This window comes from Microtus ochrogaster, chromosome 22, assembly GCF_000317375.1.
Source record: "Microtus ochrogaster isolate Prairie Vole_2 chromosome 22, MicOch1.0, whole genome shotgun sequence".
Lineage (NCBI taxonomy): Eukaryota > Metazoa > Chordata > Mammalia > Rodentia > Cricetidae > Microtus > Microtus ochrogaster.
Window position 1 is genome coordinate 33,033,208 of NC_022023.1, and position 5,931 is coordinate 33,039,138.

The window sequence follows — 5,931 nt, forward strand, 5'->3', positions numbered from 1 at the left end:
CCCTTCTTCTAATCTCACATTAAAAACAGAGCCATTAACTTCCAGCTCTGGCTACCTGCTACGATGCTTCTCTGACATGATGGACTCTCCCTCACCATCATAAGCCAAATAAACTCTGCTCCAAAAGCCACTTTTGGTCAGGGTATTTCATCTCAGCAACAGAATCGAAACAAACACAATTATATAAAATACTGTGATCATAATTCCAGCATTTAGTAGTTATCACAAAATATTCATAAGAAAGATTAACATAAAATAGAAAATCCTGTATTGTGCCAATAACACATAAAGGAATGAAAATAAAGCAGTCTCCTCTTGGAGTAGCTTGACAAAGAGTGAGCACAAATTTAAACTCTTCACTTCTTTCCCTGCAACCTCCATCATTCTGCAGTCTCTAGTTACCAGCCTGTCTCAAATCTGCCTGTTACATGTGTCTGATCTGTTCCTGTTGCCTGATAGTTAGCTGTACCTGAGAAGATGCCTGCCCCTAACAACAGGCTTTGTTCTGTATTTACTGAACAGCACAGAAAACACGGCGTGTTGTGATCCAGCTGCCCTCACTCCCCCTGATTGACAGCAGAACTTCCTTGTGGTCTGTAATTGACAAGGATGTTTGTGTCCTTTCTGGCTGGCGGGTCTCCACAGAAGGAGTAGAGGTATAAAAGGTTGCTGATCAAAATAAAGGTTGCTGTTTTTCCACCTGAAAAGAAGCCTCCGTGTCTCAATCCCGGCACACCCCGCCAGTCTCGGCTATCCAGGCTGCGCTGGCCACAGCAATGGTGTAAGAAAGAAATGAAGGATTCTTTGCAGAGATCTTTAGCAGAGTCTTAAAGGGGAAGAAGCTACTCTGAGGACACCAACTGACCTAGAAGAGCAGGCAAAACCACACAGATGTTATCAGTGTATAGCACACATGTTCCCTCCAACAATTATAGGACATTTGTTTTGCTCAGGGTTGCCTTTCACCTTTTAGCTGTTTTCAGGAAATGATTGCCACAGCACGCACACACGCACACATACACACACGCATACGCATGCACGCACACAGAGACACACACACTCACACACCATTTAGGGTCAGGAGAATGGAAGAGTCCATAGTTTAAAGTTAAAGCTATGCTCTCTGCCTGCTGTTCTGAAGAGGCATCTTTCTGTTTCTCTCCCCCTTTCCTTCTTTTCTCTCCTCTTTCTCTCTCTCTCTCTCTCTCTCTCTCTCTCTCTCTCTCTCTCTCTGTTCCTCGATTTCTCTCTCTCTTTTGTCCCATATCCCCATACCCTTATACCCCCCCAATACCCACTAAATAAACTCTCCATACTCTCCTCAATAAAAAAGATTAAAGCTATGCATTTGTCTTAGGTTGTAATTGCTGACTGCATGGGAAATCCAATACATAGTAAGATTGGTTACATTGCTCTCTGAATGGCAATAAACTTAGGCAGGCTGAGCACACAGTAGGGGAACAGGTTGTGTACACAGTAGATGATCTCAAGACATATTATCAACTAGGCTTCCAGGTCCATCAAAATGTCAATCTCTTTGGAATCAAGAGATAGTTTCAGGAAAATGTGTCTCCACACAGGATAGCAATTATGCCCCTGCCTTTGACAGACCCTGCTAAGGAAGAGTTCAGGCAGGAGGTCCCTGGAACACAATGAGACACAGCCACCTGCCATCACCCCAGCAACAGCAGTCCCTAGTTATACACACCACAGCTAAAAACAGAGCACAGCATGGTGGCGGCTTAGGGCTTTGTAGCTGAGATGTGCGAAAACTCTTGCCATTTCCTATTTGTGCTACTCTTTATGTTCCTTATGTGAACATTCTTCTCCATTCCTTCAACTTCTTCCCACAGCACTCTGACATTCTTGTCTTTTCTAACAAGTTTCTTCAATTCAACAAATACCTTCCTCCGGATTTTAGGCCTTGACGAGAACTTGTAACATGATGCTGGGGTCTGATGTAGCTGAACCATGCGAGGAAGGCTATTCAGGTCTACTCAGCAATGATTTCAGTGGCCACAGCATAGGGAGACGATGAAAAGACCAAGGGATTCCAGGCCAGTAAACAGAAGACATGTCAGCATCTTCACACTTCAGTTTGCTCACTAATGGAATATTCATCCATCCTTATACCACCTAGGAGGATATTTTCACTTCTTAACAAGTAAGAATATTTCACTGAGATAACAGGAAACAAACATCACCTAAGCGAGGCCCAAGTCCAGAAGCATGCTGGGGACAAAAACTTTCTCTTGTCCTCTTCCTTAGAGTTACAGGCACTGACTAGTCCCACACTCTGCCCTATACAATGTGATGATTTGTGGGCCCTTCTAGATACACAAGAACATGATTTGAATCCTATGGCTTTATTTAATCGTTTTGATGTGGGGACAGACAGTACATTTAGGAGCTGTGTCAAAATAAACATTCACATAGATCTATAGAAGTGTTTCTATAATACAAGCCTCATTGTTTCTTGTCCTGACTGTATGTAGATGCTAACATATGTGTATGAATGAGGGAAAAGCAGAAATGGCAAGAGCAGGGGTTGGGAGGAAAGGAAGAAGAGAGGGAGGAAGGGAAAGAGAAGAGAGATTGGGAATGAGAAAACAAGTCAGCAATGTGCTCATACTCCCCAGCCAAGCTACTCCCTGTAAACGAAACAAGCCACAGTCCACTGCCTTATGTCTTCCCACTTTCCTAACACCCTGCTTTACTAAACTGATTTTCTTCTGGAAGTTTCTATTGTATTATCTTTTACCCTTTAGTTTTCTATTACCTTAGTGTAAGATTAATACTCACTATTGATGTTCATTGCCCAAGGATATGATGAGATTACAAAACTCAAGAACATACATGCAAAGTTGAAAATACTTGGACTACTGCAATGGTACAGCTAGATAGTGCACCCAGGGTTGCAGCACACAACACAAGAGACAGCACTTGGCAAAAGTGTATTCAATGAATATGGAGAGCTGATTCAAAACTCACTATAGAGACATTAAGCTATTCTATTAAAATTAAACTTGTTTTCTTTCTTACTAAACATGCAAACAAATTAATTAAAATCAGCATGCCAGAGAATGACCAAACTTAAGAGTTCATTTTAATGATGTCTCTATGCAAAATTACAGATAATGTCTGAGACAAACTAAGCAGAAGTCAGGAACACTACTAAATGAATAAATAATTTTTATCATTAAATGCATATAATAAAATGAATGATGCCTTCTGATTTGAAGAAATTGAGTTTTTCTTTTAAATAACCATTTTGCTAATAAATCATTTCATCACAAAATGTGACTTTGGCTTACAATTATTTCGATTGTAGTCTTCACTATTACTAAAATTAAAAATCTCTGATAGTTCTAATTATCTGCTATTATAGTAAAATGGCCTTTAGTAGCATTATTATTCCTGCTGTCTTCCCTGCACTTTCCTCAGTAGTGTGTCTTGTTCTGTTAGTCAGAACTAAGCATGGAGGAGGAAAACCCTGCGGATGGATGGCGGTACAGTCAGCATCCTGACATGCACGCTGCTCACATAAGGGCCTTCTCTTCTCAGGACAGCAACATTAAAGCATGAACATTGGGACTGGAGAGATGTCTCAGCAGTTAAAGAGCGCTGGCCGCTCTTGCAGAGGACCCAGGTTCAGTTCCCAGCACCACATGGCAGCTCACAGCTCTCTGCAATTCTAGTTCTAGGGTTTTAAGCACCCTCTTCTGGCCTCTGTGTGTACAAGGTATGAACATGGTGAACAGACATACATGCAGGCAAAACATCCACACACATACAATTAGAAAAGTTTATTTTAAAAAACGTAAATACCAAAATTATACAACTAAGCAGGAGATGAAGATGCCCCATATTGTGCAATAAAAAGGAGAGGAACACGTGCAGACCTGTTGAATAATGACCTAGGGACTTACAAAATGGCCGCACTCATTATGCTTTTTAAAAGAATAAAACGAAAGAAAAAAAGCTGTGAAGTCATTATGCCTCTAACACTTTCTCTCCTCTCACATCTTTCACATGGACCATCTCCTTGAAATGTGGCAGGACCCGTAGGCTTGCCCTGTTTGTTTGTTTGCTTGCTTGTTTATTGGGACAGGGCTTTCTCTATGTAGCCCTGGCTGTTCTGGAACTTGCTCTGTAGACCAGGCTGGCCTTGAACTCACAGAGATCCACCTTTCTCTGCCTCTCAAGTGCTGAGATTAAAGGCATGTGCTGCCCCTGCCTGGCCTGCTTTCCCTTTTTATAATAAAATATTTATTTTAATTTTTTTGGGAGCATCCCTTAGGCTTAAATATTGACAATTAATTAAGAAGCAATGCTATAAAAATGTTGCCCTCCAATAAAATGCATCTGCAATATTGTAAAACTTTTTTAATCACTTGTTGGCTAGTTTCAGGCAGTTTACTTTGAAATACCAGGAATGTCTGGTGAGAACATTCTTTGACATTAATGATATTAGCAGACCAGGCCAATCTCAGAACCCAGATTAGGTCTGGAAGCAATTAAACACAGCAGCTTTCTTGACAATTTCTCAGTATATTTGCTATTTTGTGAGAGACTAATTAGGAAAATTAGACTCATCTATCATTCTGGAAATTAAAAGTGTGCGTGTATGCAGCACTTTTCAGTTTCCATTTGCTTAGTTTTATTATACACATGCACACACACACACACACACACACACACACACACACACACACATACATATATAATGTTAAATCTCTTAGGACATTTTAGGCTATATGTCTGGAAATTTCAGCCATCCAGAAAAAAGAAGGCTGAAAAATAATGAAAAAAATGTGCTTAAAGAATCCATATAAAAGTTTTAGAGACTTGAAAATGAGAACAACAGACATTTAAAAGCTATTGAACCAGAAACAAAGACTCCTTCCTGGCAAGTGCTCACACAGCAACCATTGGGCAAAACGAAGGCGTGCAGATAGTATCACAGATCTATCTCAAATCCAACTTCTAATTCAAAATAAAAACAACTCCTCCGAGTGTTTCTTTTTCTTTCTTATTTGACCACTGAGGGGAAAGTCATTAATTACAAAAGAAAAACTAAAAAAAATAAAATTAGTTTAGTGGCTTAACTCATATACACTCTAAGGAGGCCCAGTGCATCGACCTCCACACAAAATACATACAATATACACAGAGGATGGGTGTGTACAATGTGTATTGATAATCACTTTTGAGGTAATTTATGTCAGTAAGAAAAATGTGAATTTCATTGTTGTCACTCTTAATGGGATTGTTTTTAATGATCAGTTAGCTATGCAGTAGGAAATAAATAAAAATGATAAAACTCAAGAAGCACTTCTTTCAGTGGGATTATCTCAAGTATTTAGTTTTTAATATTACCAAAACAAAAAGTAAAATGATCAGATGAGCTGCAGTTACTTAAGGAGAGCAAGAAAGTGCTATTTAAGTTGTCCTTTTCTATATGATTTAATAAATGTTTCGAGAAAATTATTTCATTCCTTCAAATGTAGTTTGGTTGAATTCGAATTATTTTTCTGCTTTTAATTCTCAAAAATTCATAAATCTTAACACTGAACCTTTATGATTTGTTTTCTTTTATTTAAATTTTATTATGCCAAGTTATTTAGGAAAAAAGTGCTGGGAAATAAAAACGGAGATAACACGAAGTCAATGGAAAAGCCCACAGTGATCTTGCACTGCACTGAGCAGTGGAACCCTTAAAGCCTGCTGGAGGGAGGAGAAACGAAGCATTTGCATAGAAGCTATCTTCAGCATCTCACTGTCATCATTTTCCTTCCCATTTGAACACAACTCCAGAACATGGCTTGGGTATAGAGAAGTTTCTATGCTAACAAATGCCTGCAGAATGCATTGGCAAGTTGGTGTCAAATGATAAAATCATTTTTTTTTTTTTTTTTTTTTTTTTTTTTT